Raw genomic sequence first — 23,849 nt, 5'->3', positions numbered from 1 at the left:
GCCAATATGGACTTATAAGACACTACAAAAACAAAACAAAATAGGAGCAACAACATAAGAAGAAAAAGAAAAATAGAAGAAAGAAGAACAGTTACAATACTGCACATGTCCAACAATGACCTAAAGTAATTCAAAAGCACATGGTACACTTCAGACATTTGACAGTGACAACAACTAAATCAGACATAGAGTGTGCTCCTACGCTGCTGAACAGCATTTAACACAAAACTGAGCATATTTTGTTGAAAAGGAGGCACCTGAGATCATGATATGAAGGACAGTAGAATAAAAAGTGCATTTCATTTTCAACTTCCTCCAGATCACACAAGGAACACTTCCTCTCCTTCTCTGGAACAGAGTGGAAGCGACCTGTTTCTAATGCCAGAGGAAGGATACCACATCTCAAGTTTGCCCACCCAAGTCGGTTACGACAACAAACATCAGTCAGGTCGATGAGGACGACAAGCATGCAGATGTGCTTCCCTGAGACGGTTTCTGACAGTTTGTGCAGAAATTCTTTGGTTATCAAACCGATTGTTGCAGCAGCTGTCTGGGTGGCTGGTCTCAGACCATCTTGGAGGTGAAGATGCTGGATGTGGAGATCCTGGTCTGGTGTGGTTACAAGTGGTCTGCGGTTGTGAGGCCGGTGGATGTACTGCCAAATTCTCTGAAACGCCTTTGGAGACGGCTTATGGTAGAGAAATGAACATTTGGTTCACAGGCAACAGCTCTGGTGGACATTCCTGCAGTCAGCATGCCGACTGCATGCTCCCTCAAAACGACATCTGTGCAAATACAATCGCTGGAGTTCAGATATTTCAACGCGCCAATCTCGTCACCCAATTCGTGCGATACCCGCCACCAGACCTCTACTCGCGTCTCTGCATTGACTTTACATGTAATTCACTCGCGTTTGGTGTGAACACACCATAAGACACACCTGTGCAATAATCATGCTGTCTAATCAGCATCTTGATATGCCACACCTGTGAGGTGGATGGATTATCTGGGCAAAGGCGAAGTGCTCACGAACACAGATTTAGACACCTTAGTGAACAATATTTGACAGAAATAGTCCTTTAGTGTACATAGAAAAAGTCTTCAATCTTTGAGTTCAGCTCGTGAAAAATGGGAGCAAAATAAAATGTGTTTATATATTTGTTCAGTTTAATTGCAAGCTACAGAATTGTTGGTGTCTCATAATAATTCATGTTTGTGCTCACACCTCCAAGCCAAAGCAAAACTTGCCACATCACCAGACATGAAAGTGATCACAACCCCCAACATTGACAGCTGCAAAATGCAGCAGTTTCATTCGTGATGGCTGCACTGCATTCAATGCTTGTCTCTCTGATCATCTACAGAGGAGTGCAGAGTGAGGACAGATCTCACACTAGTTTATCAATCTTAAAAGCTGATCACATAGGCCCACAGATTCCACTGAGTGCCCATCATCACGAGGCACTAGATCCAAGCATAAGAGTGTTTTTGTCTCCTTTTGTGGATTAACCTATCACAGCTTTTGAAAGACTGTGTCATACCTTGCAACAGGTTCAACCGTGCCCCCTCGCTAAGAGCTCCTACAAGAGTGTCCCTAAATTGTTCCTAGAGAGTACTGCAAAGCATGGCAAGGAGGTATGTTTATATTTGATGATAACAGCACCATGGTGAACTGAAGAGAGCAGTTTGAGAAGACGTTAAAAATAAATCTGCGATGACAGAAATGACTTCAAAGAATCACCTTCCAAGTATTTTTTTAAGAGAACATAATTGCATAATATTAGAGGGTTAACATGAGAATGCTTTCCCCCTTGATTGTTTTTTCTTCTGTTTGAATAATGTATAACAAGTGAAAAACACTTTAAAAATGAACCACATGTGAAAATGTGATCCCCATGCGTGAGCACCAACGTCTCAGGTGTTTCAGGGTCTGATCCTGATTGCTTTGCTTCTCCCACGTCGTTGAGGGATCAACTGCACCTGTGCCCGAGTCTTTGAAAACCTTTCAGCTCTCAAGCCCTCTTGTCTCTCACAAGGTTTTCACTTTGTGTATTTTCTTTAGATTCAAACCCACCAAAATGAGGAGTACTATCTTGCACCACTCACTCACCTCATCACCTACAGCTGGATGACAAATACATTATAAACCCAAACAAGTTGAATTGACTCAAAATGTTTGTGGTAACTGATTACATAAGAGTTTTTAAATAGCGTATAGTATAACTGAAATTATCATATACGATTTCAGTTTACTCAATTGTTTTATTCCTTTTTTTTTATTTCCAAGTTTCCCCAATGCAAATGTATTAGTTACATTTTTATACTTTTAATTCATACATACTGGATGAAACTGAGTCCATGTTAGTTTAGTTTTTTCCTTGTGTTTCATGCCTTGGTTCCATCCATCCATTATCTTGACTGCTTATCCCATTCATGGGGGGCTGGAGCCTATCCCAGCTGACTTTGGGCGGAAGGCAGGGTACACCCTCACACCTATGGGCAATTTAGAGTGACCAATTAACCTAGTAAGCATGTTTTTTGGACTGTGGGAGGGAGAACCCACATATGCACAGAGAGAACATGCAAACTCCACACAGAAAGGCACCTGGAACCTTCTCACTGTGCGGCAACAGCGCTATTCACCACACCACCGTACAGCCCACCTTGGTTCCTCCCTGTGTTTATTCTGTATTAGATATCCTTTGTCTCCCTTGAGTGTTTAGTGATCCATGTCTCTTGTTGTGATTCTTAGTCTAGCCTTGTGTTTCCTGTTTTATTTTGTAGTTCTGAATCCTTGTGTTTCCTGTTTTATTTTGTAGTTCTGAATCCTTGTGTCTCCAGTTTAGTTTTACATCATGCCCTAGTGTGTTTCCCTCATTTTGTGATTCCCTTCATTAGTCTCACCTGTGTCCTGTGTCCTCACCTGTGTTGATGACTCTGTGTATTTAGTTCCTCATTAGTCTCACCTGTGTCCTGTGTCCTCACCTGTGTTGATGACTCTGTGTGTTTAGTCCCTCATTAGTCTCACCTGTGTTCTGTGTCCTCACCTGTGTTGATGACTCTGTGTATTTAGTACCTCATTAGTCTCACCTGTGTCCTTTGTCCTCACCTGTGTTGATGACTGTGGATTTAATCCCTCATTAGTCTCACCTGTGTCCTGTGTCCTCACCTGTGTTGATGACTGTGTATTTAGTTCCTCATTAGTCTCACCTGTGTCCTGTGTTCACACCTGTGTTGATGACTCTGTGTATTTAGTTCCTCTGGTTCCCCTGTCCCTTGTTGGATCATTGTTGGTCTTCCCTGTACCGGTACAGTGGTTTGGCGTTGTCTTTCCTCGTTATTTGCCACTTCATGAAGCACAGCCATTGTGGTTTTTCAAGTGTGTGAAGACTTACGTGGTGACGTTGATGACATCATAAGCAGCGTCCCTCTGTACACTCTAAAGTTGTTATTTGGACATGGATATTAACTCAATAAAACTGATCCACATAGAATTAAAACAACACTAATCATTCGGATAACTCAATATTTCATTGTTGGTTCAACTAAATAGCTGGCTTTGAGTGCTGCGCACTTCATGGCTATGAGTTAGAGGTACTGTTCGGGTTTGCAGTGTACACAATATGTTGTCAAATGTAAAGGATGATCATGATCTCCCTTTTAGATACAATCATACCTCATCTAAATAAGCTGCAGGTTCTAATACCTGGAATTTTTGCTACCTTGTTTCACAATGTGAGGAAGGTATTCATGTTTTGGATCATTCTCATAGTCTGCAACCTTTAGCCAACCTTTCTCCTTTTTGTTTTGCCCAATCAGAGATTTTCTGGTTTCTTTCCATCAGCCTCTTTGTCTCTGCCTGTATTTTCCATGATGTGAGCGCTGCTGCTCTTCTCTGGAAACCACTGACTCAGCAACCTCTGCTTCACCCTTGTTTCCCCTCGTGTCACCCAGTAATGGAAGGAAAAACTGATGACAGAAACTGGTCAAAGATTTTTGCAACTATATTTCAGTATTGTCTAATTAGGAATTTCATTTGATTTGAGAAACTTTGAATTGTGGTCCACATGCATGAGGAAATCTTTTTAATCCTACCTTTGCTACCTGGTCTCCCTTTACGACACTGACAAATGAAGGCTACATCAAAACGCGCAGAACTGCCTGAAAGGCCTTGTCACAGTCCTGACACTGTGAAATGACCACGACACTCACCCTAATCTGTTGCAGGATGGTGCTGACCTGCTCCAGTAGTTTTTGTCCTCAGTCAGCAGCTTCTACAGATTCACCCATTCACTCAAGTTGTGGTATTGCTCAAATCCTTTGCAGGGGATGCAGTTTTCCATTTGCAAAACATTTTCAAACCCTGGATGTTCCAACGTTTGTTTTCTGTCTGGTGTTTGTCTGGATGTTCCTCAGTGTGAACTAAGGTGGAGTAAAGTTAGTGGCTGCGGGTTTGGATGAATCCTCAATGGCAGCAGAGGGAAACATGGCTTAGTGTTGTCCCTCATGTTGGAGGAATCTCTGCTGAGTTCTTCCTCAGAAGTCAGAGGCCGTCATCTGGATGTGTTAAAGTGGAAAAAGGAAAAAGCTGCCTGTACTCGATCAGCAAACTCCTGACAGGCTGAGCCCAGAGGCAATTAAAAGAATCACATTGCAAAGAACACCTTGTAACATGACTCATGTTGGCCAAGGGAGGAATTCTTGCACAAGCACACTATCAAGGATTATGATGAGAGATTCTGAACAAGTGGAAGGGCTGTATAGTTTTTGGACATACTACATGCTGACATAGAAGAAGCAAAGTTAAGTACTAAAACCATCCATAAATGAAAGTCTCAGGGTGCGTTCACACCAAACGCGAATTAATTACATGTAAAGTCAATGCAGAGACGCGAGTAGAGGTCTGGCGGCGCGAATGGCTCGAATCGCGCAAATAGCACCTCCTCCTCACATTCTTGTTCTGTGGCGACATCAAGGACAGAGTCATGGATGTGTTTCACAGTTAAGGCAAAGTTAAGGCAAAGCATCAGTTACAAACTGAGGGTATGCAGCTCCTAACAGACCACAGCTCCAACATGTTTACCTCTGGTTGATTCAGTTTTCTGTTTCATAAGAATTATCACATTATTTTATTGTGGACAACATTTATGATTACCACATCACCACCTCATGAGGTGGAATGAGGTGCACCTGTGTTGAAATCCATGCATTCCATTTAAATGCATAGAGGTGCTGAGAGAAAGAATAACTTGAGTTGTTTCAGTTGTTGTCGTTATAAGCTTAATCCACATGAATCTACAGATTATTTCCGTATTTTCTTGGTCAATTCACTTCTGGGAGTCACTTCTGTCGGATCAGCTAAATCAACAATCTGCTGAACACTCACTTCGTTTTCCATGTTTGGTCTCACAATTATTATAATAATAATAATAATACATTTTATTTATAAAGCGCTTTTCTAAAAACTCAAAGGATAAAAACATCATATAAAACAACAGAATAATAAAAACATGAATAAAATACATTAAAAAGCAATCATACGTTAAAAGCAATTCTAAACAGGAGGGTTTTGGTGAGGGATTTGAAGGTGGACAGGTTGGGGCAGTTTCTAATGTTAAGTGGTAAGGCGTTCCAGAGGGTGGGGGCGGCGACAGAGAAAGCTCTGTCCCCCAAGGTTCGGTGCTTGGTGTCAGGTGGTAGGGAGAGGAGGTGGGCGTTGGAGGATCAGAGGTTACGGGAGGGGGTGTGGTGATGGAGCAGGTCGGTGAGGTAAGAGGGGGCCTGGTTATGGAGGGCTTTGTGGGTGAGAAGGAGGATTTTGAAATGTATGCGCTGTTTGACAGGGAGCCAGTGGAGGTTTTGGAGGACAGGGGTGATATGGTCACGGGAGCGGGTGTGGGTGAGCAGGCAGGCGGCAGAGTTCTGGATGTATTGTAGTTTGTTGAGTTGTTTTGAAGGAAGGCCATAGAAGATGCTGTTACAGTAGTCGAGTCTGGAAGTGATAAAGGCGTGGATCAGGGTTTCAGCGGTGGAAAAGGAGAGAGATGGACGGAGGCGGGCGATATTTTTAAGGTGGAAGAAGGCGGTTTTGGTGATGTGCTTGATGTGCTGTTCCAGAGTGAGATGGGAGTCCAAAATGATACCGAGGTTGTGAACATGTGGGGACGGAGTGAGGGAAGCGTTGTCGATGGGGAGGTTGAAGTTGTTGGTGGTTGTGGTGAGGGATTTGGGGCCGATGATTATGAGGTCAGATTTTTCACAGTTGAGTTGGAGGTAGTTTTTTTGCATCCAGGATTTAATTTCAGTCAGGCAGTTGGTCAGGGTGGAGAGGGTTGGAGCAGTTATGGAATTGGTGGAGATGTAAAGTTGGATGTCGTCAGCGTAGCAGTGGAAGCGGAGACCGTGACGACGGATGATTTGACCGATTGGGAGGATGTAGAGAGTAAAGAGGAGGGGACCAAGCACCGAGCCCTGGGGGATGCCTTGGGACAGGGGAGCTGTGGGTGAGGTGCAGTTGTTGATATTGATGAATTGGTGTCTGTCAGTGAGGTATGATCTGATCACACAATTTCTCTTTTATATTGGATCCTGTCCATCAATATGATGAAGGAGCGGAGCAGGTGAGAGAAACTTTAGGTTAGTGATCTCTACAAAGAAAGTTAAACCATGAGTGGTGGTGATGATAGCAGCAGGGTTCAAAGTTGTGACATTAGTTTCTTTTTGAAGGTGTGTGAACCACAGAGCTCAGAGAAGAAGGAGAGCTGAATGAGAACAGTTTCATGTTCAATCCATCACAACAGGCAGAGAAGAATCCATCACCACTGAACGATCACTGACGAGGAATCACTGGGACTATTTTTAAAAACTGTAAACATAAATCATTTAAATCAATAAAATCATCTTTAATCAATGTTTTTAACAACGTGTTTGTGTCTTAAGTTAGTAGCCGTTGGGGTTCTATTTTCCATAACTACCTGCTGACCATACATTATCCCCTACATAACAGAAGTGGGGTCCAGCTGCAGACCTCCACAGCCAGGCCCCTACCTTTTCAGACCTCCCCAGTAATACACCTCTGCAGTCAGGTCCAGGAAGGGTATGATTTATTGTAGTGATTACGCCTGGAGGCAACTGTAGGTTAGTATTCTAAAGTATCCAGAACAGCGAAAAAATAAGTCTTTATGCACCAAACCTACATTTTTAATTTTCAATTATTTAAGACTTTAATCAAACTACTGAATGTCACACCAGTACCATGTACTTTTTTGTTTTAAAATAGTTACATGAACATTAGTGTTAGCTACACAAACACTACGAATAGAGGCTCATAGAGGACGAGCCTTTACATTTTTGAGCTTGGTTAAAAACTTTTGTAAAGAGATCTTGCATACTTTAAACGGATTTGAGGAAAAAATTAACTGAAATTTTAAACCGGAAGTTCAACACGATTTTATTTTGAAACATTTTGCGTGTGTTTCTAGCCTTGACTGTGGAAGTGCATCACTGTGGAAGTCTGCAAAGGTAGGGGCCTGACTGTGGAGGTCTGCAGCCAGACTGTCTTGTGCATTTAAATGTCATTATTTAATTTGAAAAGAGACATTGAAAAATTTGTTTTCAATATTTTCTCCTTTAAAAGGTGTTAAAATGATAACCTAGTTTTATTTGACTTTTTTATTTTATCATTATTTGTCATTATAGCAGTTAGTTTCCTTTACAAAAAAAAAAGACTTTCATATACACAAGCTTACCACATACCTCCTCTTAACATCATCATTTTAGATTTCATGATAAGCTATCCACATAATTTGTTGAACTGAAGCGAAGATGATTTTTGCAAGAGTGGACTAAGGAAAAAAATCAACCTTGATATGAAAAAAATCAAGAAGGCATGATGTGATTACGAGACGGCTCCTCCACAGACCTTGAGTGATGCATGCAGACAGACTCATGTATATGATGACTGAATATTTCATGCTCAGCAAAATAATTCATGCATTCTGCCATGCCGAGTTCAGACCACTGAACAACGACCTTTGGCATGGCCTGCATTCAGACAAACAAGCTATCACCTCGTCAAGACATAACGTGTGTGTGTGTGTGTGTTTTCGTGTGTGTGCACCTGTTACCCCTTTGTACCCATTTTCACCCCTTAATCCCTGCACTTTTCTCTCCTTGTGAGTCAGACTCCTTCACTGTACTTCCCTTTAGTTTTACTTTCTTCTATCTGATCACTTGTTCATTCCACCTCTCACCTCACTTTTACTCCCCTAGCCCTCACATCAGTCCATCCTCCAGCTGTACAGATTAACGTCCTTGAAACACTCCATTCAGTTCTATCCATCATTCAGACGTACATTTCTGTCTCTCTCTACCTCCTCCACGTCCAAGGCCACTGCTATGTTTGCACTAAATCTATGAATTAATGATTATATCACATTAATACAGAGATGACATTAATACATGTTTGACTTCCCGTGCTTTTAATCTTTTAATAAATTCATATATTTTTAAGTATCAGCTTGCTATTGGGCTTTGAAACTGAAGTACAAAGAAATCACAGTGCGACCACTTCTCTACCTGCAGAAGAAACACTTTTCATCACAGTCTTACAGAAAGAACCTTCCCCCTGACCACACACAGCTTGTTGTGTCTAGAGCAGAGAAAGTAGTAAATGGTGCGTTGTCCTCTAATGAGAAGTGAGCATTCATGATGGAGTAATTGATGTTCTTCACTCTTCAAGTCACCATCCCTCTAGTCAAGGTTTCATGTGACGCATTCATTCACCCATGTCTTCACTTTGTGTTGTTGTCAGTGAGAACTTTTAGTTCAACTTCTGCAGACTCAATATGGAGAAAAGAAGGCTTCTTGCATTTCTACTTTCCACAAAGAAACTGTCAGGATGCAGGGGAATGGGACAGGCTTGTGGACTGGGAGGAGCGTTCTGAAAGTTATCCCAAATGAATAACCACTAATATTACAAGCAATGAAGAGGGTAAAGGAAAAAAGACAATAATAATGAGGAAGAAACATCCAAAACAAAACTGAGGCAACGGAAACTAAACCAACGCTGCTGAGCAGCTGGCCAGAAAGCAAACTCTCAGGGAGACCCTGGAAACACTCCTTTGAGCCTGATTTATACTTTTGTGTTGAATCAACTGTGTAGCCTACGCCGTAGGTCTTCTTAGCTCCCGTACCTACACAGAGGTCTATGCAGGTAGCTAACATGCACCTCCTCCAAATGTAACTACGCTTTGAATCGACACGGACAGCAAGCCCTGTGATTGGTCGGCTTGGCGCCATTGTATTTCCTGCATTTACAGCATTTCCGGGATCTCCGCACATCTGCCTTGTATTTCATCCCCTCCTCTATTCTTCATGTAATCATGTCGGCATGATAAACAGCAAAATGTATCAGCTGTAGATAAGATAAGATAAGATAAGATAAGATAAGATAAGATAAGATAAGATAAGATAAGATAAGATAAGATAAGATAAGATAAGATAAGATAAGATAAGATAAGATAAGATACTCCTTTAATCATCCCGCAACGGGAAATTCATGGAGTTACAGCAGCAAACAAGAAGGTGTACAGAACAAGAATTTCAACAAGAATATATATAGAAAATAAATGTTCATCAGAGACGACAGCTTGGCCATAATTCTCCTGTCAGCCACCACCTCCACAGGGTCCAGGACTGAGCTGGCCTTCTTCACCAGTGTGTCCAGTCTTGCTCTCCTGTATCCTGTCCGCCCACAGCAGGTGAAATCCTTCCAATGTGGCTATTATCAGAGACACCACACTGCCCTCAAACGTTTCGGCAGAATATTCCTGCACAACACGGACACAACGATGCACAAGTATGTGGTGCTCACGTCCGTGTCAGACCCTGCTGCGTAGGGTCGACGCAGACATAGAAACCAGCCTTTAGGAAACACAGACAGCCCAAGTGGCTTTAAGGGTGAAAAAAAAAAGTGTGCGTGGGAAATAGCCCCAGCAACAACTAACTACTGCACTATAGAAACAGGAAACTGCTTTCAAACCTGCAGAGAAAGATCTTACTGCAGTTAAAACTGAGACAAACTTTGACTGTTCATAAACAAGGAAGGAACCTCTCTGACAATGAGTCAGCACCAGTCAGTTGAAGTACTAAACCGAACTCTATCTATATGCAACGGTTTGTTTTTTAAAAACTTGGTTCATTTTAAGTTTCTCTAAGGAACATTTCAGGCCAGTAGGTATTGCATACTGCATACTGTGTTTGAAGGTAGTATGTAGTCTGACTGTTCTGTTGGATCTGGTCTGCAGGATGCTGGGTCAGGCGCCGCTGGATTTCTGGTTTCAGAAAGCGGAAGTAAACAACGACCAAGCTAATAGATAAACTGCTTCTTTAGCATCACTTATGATTTAAAAAGTTAAGAAGTGGTTTATATGGAATTTAATGATTTTCACAGCACATAAAAACTGGGTGCCCCCGTCAAATACAGAAAAAAGAAATGTTCCTGAATCAGTACGACATCTGGGGAGTTTTGGTATACTGCAGATTTTGCTCTTGTTCACATACTACACACTGAATTTTGGCCAAATCAGTACGTACTGCTAGTATAATAGGAGGTTTAGAAAACAGCAAATGAGTCAGCACAGAGCACCAAAACTCACAAGTAGATACTCACACCTGGTCTGCCACACACACACACACACACACACACACACACACACACACACACACCTGACTGCTCTAGGATGATTCCCCCACCAAACTCAAAAAGTAGCCATAGTGAGCGCCCCTCTCAGAAACCAATGCCGTAAGCCATCAAGAGAGACCAAGACAGAGGCTGTTTTTAAAAACCCCTACTATACTAGCAGTACGTACTGATTTGTTGTAAATTCAGTATGTAGTATGTGAACAAGAGCGAGTCAGAGTGAGCGACTCTCACAGAAACAAATGCTGTAGCCATGAAGAGAGACCAAGAAGTGTGTCGACAAACTTGTTTAGAAAATGAATCCAATGACCCTCTCACAAGGAAAAAATCCTAATGATGTTATCGTATGGCTTATTCTGTGAACAGTTTTTTGTCATCTTAAAATGTGTTTATGTGAATGCTGATTATGCTAATTTCCTCTATACCAAAGAATCCAAAGTATCACTCATTGCAGGTTTCAGCTAATCAAAGCAGTGGCTGTAATCGCCCTCAGATCTGTTGTGGTGGTTTTGTCTTCAGGTGCTAAATATTGAAAATCAAACACAACTTCATTCACTCACTTTACATCAAATAGTGGGGAAAAAACTAGATTGCATAGAAAGTTGTTAAAAAAGATTCCATTAGGATCAACCTGAATTCTCTCCAAATTTTGAAAAGAAAAACTTTCACCAAAGCTTCTTTTCTTTAAATTCATCTGAACAGAACAAATCCAACAATAGAAGACACTGAAAGACCCTCAAGCCCTACAGCGGTTTCTTCTTTCTCCTGTGAGAATGAATCACCTGAGGTTTTAAACTTCCCTGAGGTGATGACAGACGGGGTGACCTTAGGTCCACTTTACTGTAGGCTAAATGCTCCTGAATGAGTCTTTGAGTTTATCTTCCTACTCAGAAGTGAAAACATCACATTCCAGGACGGCCAAAAAGCACACCAACGCAACCATTTCTCAAATCAGAAGCTATTTCAAGTATGTGATTTGTCAGGAACTATTGTGGTCTGTGTGGTCCGCCTTCATCCTGCTCCTGTTGTGGAGCATGTTGGGGGGGGGGGGCGGTCTGACCTTAAGTTCCTGCTCTGGGCCCTGAAACACACACCTCCTGCTTGTCCTTTATCACTGGAGCTGTTTTCCTCTCCACTCTCTCTTTTCATGTTATCTTTTCAGCCGGTCGTTCTGCTCCGCTTCGTTTCCTCTCTAAACAAACAGGAGACCCTTTCCCTTTTTTTTCACTTCAGTCTTAAAAAGTTCTCTGTTCTTGTGTTTAATGGTGTGAATGAGAGAGCACTGAACCACTAACCACTCACAATATGTCGAATTAGTGAAGGCTACAGCTGCTGGTAGAAATAATAATCAGATATCAAATTGAAAAGAATTGGAAGCACATTGTAGTGAAGCTTTAGTGTTGAGATTTCTATTGTGAAGATGTGTGAAGTAAAAAAACTCAGTCTAAAAAAAACTAAGTTATGTTCAGGGACAAAGTTATAAAAGTTTTGAATCTTTCATTAGCTTTTGTTTTATTTTATTCTGACGTTTTCTTTTTCAATTTAGATACACTTTTTGTTATACTTGGGGCGGCTGTGTTTCAGTGGGTAGGGTCAGTCGTCTATCAATCTGAAGGTTGGCGGTTCGATCCCAGCTCCGGCAGTCACATGCCGAAGTGTCCTTGAGCAAGACACTCAACCCCGAATTGCTCCCTCTGTTGTTCAGAGGTGTGTGAATGTGTACGAATAATAGCTAATACTGATGGTCCCTCACTACATAGCAGCCTCTACCATCAGTGAGTGAATAGGTATGAATGGGTGAATGTGACAAGTAATGTAAAAACGCCTTCAGTGGTCAGACAGACTAGAAAAGCGATATATAAGTACAAGTCCATTTACCCAAGTCAATTTACCATACTGGTTAAAATGATCTTTATGTCCCGATGGTAATCAATACATAATGTGTTCTTAAAAAAGAGGTAAAAAAAAGCTGCTATCTACAGCCGGAGTAAACCTGGGAAAACACCAACCAATCCCTGCCATCAGGTGCCAAATGATGAAACCAATCAAATCCCGTCCTGCCGTTCTGCCCGCCTCCTGCGCGTACATTTCCCCAGCGTGTACTCCGAGTCCCTGTCTCCTGCCTTTGCTTCCCCTGACTCTATTTACTGCCCCTCTCGCTCAACCTCGGGCCTGTCCCCTCTGACCCGATGAGGTGCTTTGCTCAGGACTGTAGTCCGGTTCAGAGTCTAAAAAGCTCTCACCACGGGGGCTCTGACAAGCAAAAGAATTAAAGACATTCAGTAAGTCCTACAGAAAATGTAGATGTATATAGCTTTTCTCCTGATATTGTGTCATCAGTACAACTGGATAATGCTAGTATGACATAGACACAATCAGAAAAAAGGCCCAGCAGAGGATGTACTTCCTGCGTCAGCTCAGGAAGTTCAACCTGCCCCAGGAGCTGCTGATCATGTTCTACACCTCCATCATCCAGTCTGTTCTGTGCACCTCCATCACTGTCTGGTTTGGCTCTGCAACCAAACTAGACAAACACAGACTGCAACGGACTATAAGGACTGCAGAAAAAATCATCGGTGTCGACCTGCCCCCCATCCAGGACTTGTACCGGTCCCGGGCCAGGAAACGGGCAGGTAGCATCACCGCTGACCCCTCACACCCTGGTCACAAATTCTTCAAACTCCTCCCCTCCGGCAGGCGCTACAGATCACTGTGAGCCAAAACAACCCGCCATAAGAACAGTTTCTTCCCCCAGGCTGTCACTCTGATGAACACTAAACCATAACAGTGTCATACCTGTCAGATCAATACTCTCTGTAAATATACATGTAGATACACAATGCAACAATTCTCCAAGCAGAATTCCATATTTCTATTTTTTGTATTATTTAACTTCTATTTTCATAATGTAAAAACTACCTCTGCTAGTCACCACTGCACTTTATCATATTATTTTAGCCTGTACATATTAGTCAAGCCTATTTGTTGTTTCTTTGTATTTATAGCTGATGTTATTGTTATTATATTTTTATTTTATTTTTTATTGTAGTTCTTATTCTTATTCCTATTCTTATGCCTTGTACAAAGAGAGCACAGCTTACTGAAGTCAAATTCCTTGTGTGTTCAAGCATACTTGGCGAATAAAGCTGATTCTGATTCTGATTCTGACAGTTGTGAGTACTAACAGCAGCCATGTTTGTTTGTGTTTTTAACTTTCACTATGAGAATGTTTTGGTGTTTTCTTACCGCTGAGTGAGACATGAGTTGTTGAGTGCAAAACACAATCGATGTGCTGAGGACTGGTTTTGAATCAGTCACCATCATATGGTCATGAATCAGCGGCGCTCGTCCATGTGAGCGGGGCGTCATTTTGGAGGAGCTCCGAGAGGAGGGGGGGGGGGGGGTTTAGACGGAGTCCTGAGGAAATGCTACATTCAAATTCATGCTAGTTTTCCGTGAATACCAACCTGAGCTTTAAGGTGGTTTATAGGTTTAAATTTTAATTTTCACTAAATCTTGGTATTAAATTACATCCCCAAAAATATTGGAAAGACCACATATCAAATGTTGAAACTGAAACTTTTGATTGTTCTATGAAAATGTACTTATGTTGAATTTGATGCAAGAAAAACATTTTAAAAAGGTGAATAGAAAAATGCAAATATAAACGATCAAAACAAGAGATAACGGCAGTGAAAATAAGTTGAAGTAAGTCAGACTTATATTGCATGATAAAGCCTCTCAAAGAGCAGCCTCTTCATTTACGTCAACAGGAGCCCAGCTCTACCATCTTCAGCTCAGTGTGTATAAACTCTTTAACCCGTATGCACATGTAAAAAAAAGAAACAAGATATTGGGAGGGATCTGGCGTTTTCAACGTCATGGTTCTGAATATTCTCCTGGTAACCCACATTTGAACTACACACCACACATTCTCACACAGGCTTTAGCAAGTCGCCTGGTGAGTTAAATATAGGGCAGGTTGTTCCAGCAGAATCAGCACATCCTAACTTACTCTGTCTCTCTCTCTCTCTCTCACACACACACACACACACACACACACACACACACACACACACACACACACACACACACAGACCAAACTACTTAATGGGCACAGAGTGGACAGGTCCTCCAGTGTAAACTGGTGTCAGGAAGCACTTTACATCAAGATTCATGTCAGGTTGTTTTTCCTCCTATATTTCTCTCTGACAGCTCGCTGTGTGCAGCGGTCTGCTGACGGAGCAGGATGCAGCCCAGAGAGAGGTTGACTCAAGTCCCTCTGAGACCAAATCCACAGAACCTCCAGATAAACCACTGTGACTAACAGGTTGATAATACACTACTGTCTTCAATATTTATTCTATGTGACATTTAAGACCCAGGTCTTTATTTTCCTCTGAAATTGAGAGATTAGAGGTGAGGGAAGACGTGGACTGTGGTCAAGCAAAGGCACAATGGGTAGACAAAGAAATGGATCATTACTGGGATCAAAATCCAAACTATTTCTAGAACAAAACTACCCCCTTCTGAGGAGGGTTTAGATGACATGTTGAAATATAAAGTAAGGCCCTAAGTGCTTCATTAAAATAACTTTCAATTGAGTAAGTGCTTCTTTGTGATGGTTCCACAGTTTGTTCTTGCTCACTTTGTTTCCTGTTGCACTTTCAGTCCAATTCTTAGGATCTCAGGACATTTATTTAAATTTCACCTTTCACAGGCACACACCAGAATGATTCTTATGATGGCAGTCTGACGGGACCAGCAGTTAAAGAAACATGGGTTACGGCCAAATTCCACCAGATCCGTGCTTGGTCCATCACGGCACCGGATCTGATTGAGGTTTCTATTCTAGTCAATGTGTTAACTCCCACTGGATCCACTCCGGCTGCGTCTCTGATCCGGCAGGTCGGAGTCCTCAGGATCAGATACACAAGACTTCTATTTTTGCCAGATGCCAGAGCACGACGCATCAATCTCAACAGAGCAGATGGAGCGGGACAGGAAGTCAGGCACCAAAACAAAATGAAAACATCCGGTTAATTTTCAGAATAAATCACTCTGTGTTATCACCAGATCGTATTTCACTTAACTACAACAACAAACCGTCATGATGAGCGGAGCCAGGCCTGGAGTCAACAGGTCAGAGGTTTTCAGAGGACCAGAGAGACAACATGGATGAGGAGAGGAGGAGGAGAAATCTGATTCAGTGAGTACAGCGGGAAAACCTCGGTCACATGACTCCAGTTGCCCTGTTGCTGCAGCTGTCAGCTGCGTCCAAGCGGCAACCTCCGGTCTAAAAATATGAGTCAATGTGGAAGTGTTAAAAGCTGCAGTTCATTGAGGATCCGCTTGAGGCTGGCTCCGGAAGTACCAGAAGTCACATACACATGAATGGGAAAAAGACGATCTTTACAACAGAAATAAACATGTTTACAGCCTGGTACAAAAGATGAGTGTAGTCTGGATAGCTCATTTCTCGATGTCCTCTCACTGTGAGGGGGGTGAATTTTTTTCTCACATGGCAATTTCGAAGATATTGAGATTACTAGTCTTCCAATGAGAGGCACAGCTGATTGCTGGAACACTGCAGCTGTTGGCAAGTAGGCTCAAACTCCGCCTCTTTACGTCACACTGGCTCGACAGAAGCAATATGGCTGCCGCCGCCGATTGGTCTCAAAACAGCTTTTCAGAAACAGATGGGTGACGTCACGGATACTACGTCCATATTTTATACTGTCTATGGCTGCGTCACGTCTGTGTCTCTGTGTGTTTCATTAATTACAGACCCCCCTGCTACAACAGGTAAGTGGAACTATATAAACATATTTACATTCAACCTAGGGCTTAAAGTGCACAGTAATACTTGCTCTCACTGAATATTATGGCAGAAAATAATACATTGGGGTTTTGAGAATGTTCATTAAAAATACAATTACATAATATTTTAAATACAATATTTACTCAGCTACATGAGCACACACCACAAACAGAGTCGCTTGAGGTATGCAAAAAGCACTTGGACCAGCCAGCTTCATTTTGGAATAAGGTGCTGTGGACTGATGAAACAAAGATTGAGTTATTTGGGCATAGCAAGTACCATTATGGATGGAGGCGAAAGAACACAGCAATCCAAGAAAAACCCTAGCTACCCACAGTAAAATTTGGTGGAGGTTCCATCATGCTGTGGGGCTGTGTGGCTAGTGCTGGTACTGGGAATCTTGTTAAAGTTGAGGGTCGCATGGATTCCACTCAATATCAGCAAGTTCTTAAGGAAAATGTTCATGGTATTACTGTGTTTGATTTGCCAGCAAACTTGCCTGACCCAAACCCCATAGAGAATCTATGGGGTATTGTCAAGAGGAAGATGAGAGACACCAGACCCAACAATGCAGATGACCTGAAGGCCGCTATTAAAGCAACCTGGGCTTCGATTACACCTCATCAGTGCCACAGACTGATCTCCTCCATGCCACGCCGCATTGATGCAGTAATTCATGCAAAAGGAAGCCCAACCAAGAGTGCACAGAAATGAAAATACTTTGCAGAAGCCTGACATTTCTGCTTAAATTGCCCTTTTTTCATTGATCTTATGTAATATTCTAATTTTCTGAGACACTGAATTTTGGTTTTCATCATCTGTAAGCCATAATCATCAAAATAACAAGGAATAAAGGCTTGAAATATGTCACTCTATGGGCCCGATCTACTAAAGGTTTGCGTGTATACACATGCAAACTTGATAGCGCGCGCAAAGCTGACGTACTAACCGGGAGCACCGAGGATTGCGTCTTTCAAATGAGCAAAATAGCACTCGCAAATCATTGAGCGTGTTTGCCTTCATGAATATGCAGAATACATGTAGATCATCAGAACGTGCAAAATACTGGGAGGAGGAGATGCAAATGTAAACATTTAGCACACGCAATGTGATTTATCAAACCTGAAGCAGATAGTGCGCGCTGTATTTGCGTCTATATTTAGCACGTTTGAAAGGCAGGTGCAAACTGGCACAGCGTTACGCACACATGGCTGCTGGCACTGTTAAGCTCATCATACCATCGCTTTACAACATGCCCGCAAAAGCTGGGCTTACAAGCATTACTAAATGTTTTAGTCAATCAAACCAAGAGAACAAAATAATAATAATAAAACAACACAAATTCAAAGCAGTTCAGCACCACGGATAGTGACCGCATCATTCTGACACCCACTTTAACTTTTTCAACTAATGAGAGCACAGTAGGTCACTGTATCAACAGATGTAGAGTTTAGTAAAATTGGCACAGCGGCCCACATGTTCACATACAAACACAAAATCAATATGAAGTACTCGGCCTACTCACCACTGTTTGGACGAGCCTTAAGCTCCGCGGACTTGTCCACAATGCACTGTATGTCCATTTTCTTTGATCTGTCACTCTCAATAAATAACATGACATGTCCACTCAGTCTATTCTGTCCCATCGTGCTCATCAAGGGGTTTTTAGTTAGTTTTAACTTGGAGAATGAGCGCTCACTGAGCTGCGCCAGGCAGCTCTGCGTAACTCCTCATCTCGTGCTTGCAGCAGTGTGTTGGGGTGAATTGACTCAAACATGTTCCCAGTTCCATATAAGCTGGTGAATCTTTGGGACAGTTGCTGGATGATGATATCAGGCATTGAAAACGTTCACCCGAAAGTTGCTCCCTGGGACAGTGAGGCGACTGTCTTCATCCAAGTGAAGCCTAACTTTTCTAGAGCAAGAGTGGCAGACTAAGCCTCCTCAAATCGCTCTCTATACTCCATCAAAACACTGATTGCGTTTTGGAGTAGAGTAGATGTGTTTATTTCATGGGCAGATCTTCTGTTTTTTCTCACATCATTCACCTTTTCACAGATGGCCTCCCAAATCGCATTTCTAACGCTGAGATGTCTCTGCTGGAGTTCACCGATGTGTTTATTTCCCTCCTCCACAAAGACCTCCAACTCCATGTCTTCAAACTTCATTTATCGCTTAAGACCACTCTGCTCTCTCAAACTCCCCATGGTGACAGTCGATAGCACACGCAAAATCCTCATTAAAATAGGGCGGTCCGCACCACTTTTGCACTCGTTATCATTTGCGCACGCAGTCTTAGTAGATCACCCGCAACACGCCCAGAAATAACACGTGCACAATTATTATTTGCACATGCAAATTAGCGCTCGTTATTTGGGATCTTAGTAGATCAGGCCCTATGTGTAATGAATCAATATAATATATGAGTTTCACTTTCTGACTTGAGTGAAAAAAAATATTGAACTTTTTCACGATATTCTAATTATTTGAGCTGCACCTGCATATGAAGCTGATGGTGACTGGCAGGTCTGCTGCTTGTCTCCCTGAATGTAGCTGTGTCAGTAAACCAGTATATCTGGGCTGATGAAGCTCAATGAATAGTGTCTGATCTCATAGTTTAACCCAGTCATGCAGCCAGAACTTTGAATCCATGTTTCAGTGACATTTAGTAAGTGTCTGATTCAGACCCAATCACTGCTCTTAAAGCAGTACTTCCCAAACTGTTTCCCTTGATCTTCTCTCAGTCACACCGGTACCACTCGCCATGTTTATTGTTGTTTATGCGTTGTAGGCATGCACAATTTGAATTTGTTGGATAGGGGTTTTCCAGGAGGTTCCCTGGACATATGACGTTTTGCACCAGCCTCGCTTTCATGGCGCACTTAGTTAATTAGCCAATTATTTTCAGTCGTGCATGCGCCTAAAGCTACGGCCAAATGGGCCATTCAATAACAGTGCGTTAAGACTGGTGCCGTTTGTGTTATGGCTGGATGTGCATACGGGCCCTGGTCTGCAGTGTGTCTCCAGGGTCAGTGGAGCTGAAGTGGCATGCTTCATGGGTATAAGATGATGCATCTGAAACACATTCAGGCTGGCTACGTGGTGACTGAGGAGACGATGGGGTAAATGCTTCAAACACTGGGTAGCTACCCGTATAACGCAACGAGGCGCTCTATCTGGTTCACTCAGACAAACAGCAGATTCTGATTGGTTCACAGAAACTTCACTTATAATTCAGAGACAGTTATCTACTTCATTCTGCAGAACAGGATTTCTCTTCCTCAAGTGAATGAGATACGCTTCATACCAGCACACACAACTTCTGACTAAAGTTTGATACAGTAAAGTTAAAGTTAGTGTCAGTTTGAGTCAGTTGTTGTAGATCTGTCAGTAAAGACTGGTTGTACTTATGTTGAAGCCTGTTGGATTAAATATTGATCTGTTCTGCAGTCATAGCTTTGCTAGCTAGCTAATGTTGTCAATGTGACTTCTGCAGGTGAGAACAGTTTGATCCTCTCTGTAAACTGTGAATAATACTAATGTTCTTCATATGGTCACCTCTGAAGAAAACCAACCAGCAGTGTTTCATCTTTTTCAACAGGAGGAGATTGGACTGTAACCATTCAACACTCAGGGTGGTTGTAACATATTCTTGAAGAAACAACGAGTCTGGCCTGATGGTCTGACGATGTTTTGATGATACAAAACACTCTGCTTTTATGCACTTCAAAACAACATGACACAGTCTTGGCAACAGGATGGTCTCCACTAGCGATGCACCGGAATGAAAATTCTTGGTTTAAACCGAAAACCAAAAATGAGGAAACCAAGGCCGAAAACCAAAAACACCAAAATGAATTATTATGCCAATTATTAGTAGGGAGACCAGGGACAGTTGTAACATTTCACTCCTTGGATTTGAGATTAAGCCATGCATTTTCTGTTTGTGTTGCACAGGCCTTTTCTAGGTCATTTATTAGCAGACACTAGAAGCTAGTTTAAATAGCAGTTTGAACACACTGGGTTAAAAGAGCTCAAAGTTATAGACAGAAATGTCAAAAATGTTACAACTGTCCCCGGTCTCCCCTACCATTGCATTTCTGGCTCTGATTGTATACTAACCTCACTAAAATCAAGGATCTCATTGAACATATCAGACAACGAGGGTGCATGCCCCTCATCTGGTTCAGAGAGACCAGTCCTTTTTTCTGCGCTCTGTTCTCCTTCCTGCTCTGTGCGCTTCTCCGTCTCCAAGCGGGTTCTCTGCATCCATCTGGATCATTTCTTGTGCGCGCTGCTTTATTCACACATCCAAGTAATGATCTTTATAACACAGGCCAAGTAGAGTCGCGATGAAGTGCAGAGGATCTGAATAGATCTCAGTGAAACGTGTGCTGACAGACTCTAAGAGTGTACTTTTCATTGTTTTCACTCCGTGGTCCGTCTCAACCTCTTTGCTTAGAAGACGCTTTAGTGCTGCATTAAAGGAAGAACGGATGCAGACATGTTGGCCATGATCCAGACAAGCGCGTGCTGGACCAAGGTTTTTGCTTGCGTCATCACAACATTCTGTTTCGGGCGTGGTGTTTCAGGGATTAAAGTCTTTCAGCCAAAAAACGGAAAAATGCGCTTTTGAACCATTTTCAGCCGACAATTTTCGGTGGCCAAATTTTTGGTGCATCCCTTGTAGCTGCCAGTGATTAAAATTTATAGATTTCGCTCATTTCAACTCATATAGTAATTAAAGTTAAAAACTAGAATAATTTAAGGTTAAAATATATAGCTGTTTAATATAAGTTAATAAAAATTGTTCCACATAGAAAGCGAAAGCTTCCAGATCATGCGAAAGGGGCGGGGCTTAGCAGGATGCACCTCATGCTTGCCATGCAGCACGGTTGATGCAGAGAGGAGAAAGCTGCTGCACATTGAAAGACCTGGGAAGCCAGAAATTTCATTTCTACTCTCTTTCAGTTCATTGGGCCAATGAGGTATGTGTTAAAGTTTGTTTGTGTGGCCCGAATTATTTTCTTTGATGTGATTATAAGTTAAACAGCATGTAGTTTCTATGTATATTGATTTGATTTTATAAGTAGTGTGTTATGTGTGTATGTAATTTGTGTTTAAGCTTTATTAAGCTGATTTTATGATTTTTATTACAGTTCTCACGGCATGCTCAAAGGCACAGATTGTGCGAAATAAATGCCCGTAAGAAAAGGAACGCCTTGTGTCCGTGTCTTGACTGGAGGGAGTAACATCCCTGGTCTCCCTGAACGCAAGGTCAAAACTAGACAACGTCATCGTCCAACGTGCATTGATTACATGGTAAATGGACTTGTACTTTTTTACCTCTTTTCTTTCTAAGCACTCAAAGCTCTTTTACACCACTCGTCACATTCACCCATTCACACCACATTCACTCACTGATGGTAGAGGCTGCTATAGTGAGGGACCATCAGTTTTAGCTAATCTCATTCATGCACATGGCATTACAAGAGTGTTCTGAAATAAATTGTTAACATGAAATGAAAGGGAAAAAAAGTTGCATTGCTAAAAGACCCCAGAACTCTTGTTCAAAATACACCTTATCAGTACTGGGGAGGAGGGAACTGGCCTCGGAGAGGATCTAATTGTTGAGCTATTAAACTGGATAGTTTTTTTTTTTTATATCTTTGTGCCACAAAGGACTACACTCTTTCCTTTTGTGGTCACTGCTTTAAATCTTTCTAGTAGTTTCTAATATAATGCTTGGAGGTTACAATAGCATAAGTACATTTTAAGGAATTGATTTTAGCCTAAAATAAGAAAATTAAGCAAATCCCATGAGTCATATATCTTGTCTGTGAAGGTTCTCAGTCATATACGTCGGGGGAACAAAATTTCCAATCTTGTTTGACTGAAACTGCTCTAAACAAACAAGAGTAGTAGTATTTGCAGAGTCCCACCCTCTCACTTCATGCACAGATTTATGAGACGAGTAGAAAACTGTTACGTGTAAGAGTGAAGGGCGATTGCCTCAGCTGGACAGGTAGAGACCTGTTTTGTGGACAGGAAGGGAAGAAGGAGAAGGAAGGACAGGGGTGAAGTTACAAGTGAGCTCATCTTGCCCGAGGCGGTGTGGTCGAAACTCACTTTGTGTCAGCCGAAGGGGGGCAGGGCAGACGTCAAGGGAGAGAGGAAGGAGGAGTGATTTAAGGTGTAAAAAGGATCGGTTTGAGGACACCCACTAACACACTGAAGAGATCCTGATGCATATTTTAAATATGGACTGTTGATGTGTTACAAAACCTTGACAGCAGCTGTAAGAGGGAAAAAACATGGGGCATAATGTTATCCAGGCAGGAGTTTTCCATATGCCAAAGAAAAGCTGCCATGCTGTGACATTACCGAGGTTAACCTGCTGTTTGGCTGTTTAGTATATGGAAAAGGGTTAAAGGTCAGAGGTTAAGGGTCAGGGGCCAGGGACATGAGCAGGGCAGTAAAGAAATAGATCTGCACAAGCCTGCCTCTACACCTCCAGGGCCTGATTTGTGTTTATGCCATAAACACACACACACACACACACACACACACACACACACACACACACACACACACAATGTAAAGCACAGACATGATTAAACTCGTGAACAGTTGGATGTATGTGGGGCCGTCATGATTTCTGTCATGTGTAAAGATACAGATCTATTGTTTTGATCATACACACATGAATGTGGGTTGAAACTATTTCTTAAATCAAAGGTTACACCCTTCAAAAAGTGAAGAAATAATCACGAGCGTGATCGTGTTGTTTAATAGAATGCAGAAAAAAACGCGACCTCTCAGCTCTGCAGGTGGTGACCAAAGCAATCGATCACAGATGAATATCTGACACAGACTACTTAGTATATGACAGATCAACATAGATAAATCTTACTTTTAACAATAGAGAACATAGTAAAACAGTATATTTAAACACCCTTAGCGTCTTTACTGTTGTTATGAACCTTTAACTGATTTAAAGCATTTTTAAATGACTTAAGTGTTTTTAGATTATTTTAATCACTCTATAAAACTTATGAAATCATTCTGTTTTTATCCCCAGTGTAGTTTTTACCTTCTTTTATAAACAATGAACTTAGCAAACTGTTTTTAAACTGTTTTTAACCAATGTAATACTTTTAAATCTGTCACACAAACATCTTTTACAATTATGTATCAAGCCTCCTTTACAATTCCATTTTTAAATCTCAATAATCCTTTAATAGTTGTGCTATTCAGAACACTGCTATAATTTGACTCTGGAAGATTAGAACTAATCATTCTGACACAAAGATTGATTTCAAGGAGG

At 41.8% G+C, this 23,849-nt stretch overlaps 1 long non-coding RNA gene across 1 annotated transcript; it reads left to right on the top strand.

Annotated features, from left to right (window-relative positions):
• Positions 1–10,808: 10,808 nt before the first annotated feature.
• On the top strand, positions 10,809–15,540 carry LOC117822025. Its single transcript, XR_004633112.1, has 3 exons — positions 10,809–10,864; positions 14,918–15,032; positions 15,423–15,540. It is a non-coding gene; the product is annotated as an uncharacterized LOC117822025 (long non-coding RNA).
• Positions 15,541–23,849: the final 8,309 nt, after the last annotated feature.

The sequence above is a fragment of the Notolabrus celidotus genome, chromosome 11 (genome assembly GCF_009762535.1).
Source record: "Notolabrus celidotus isolate fNotCel1 chromosome 11, fNotCel1.pri, whole genome shotgun sequence".
Lineage (NCBI taxonomy): Eukaryota > Metazoa > Chordata > Actinopteri > Labriformes > Labridae > Notolabrus > Notolabrus celidotus.
Note: the sequence above shows the minus strand (reverse complement) of the source record. Positions and strands in the feature narration are given on the sequence as shown.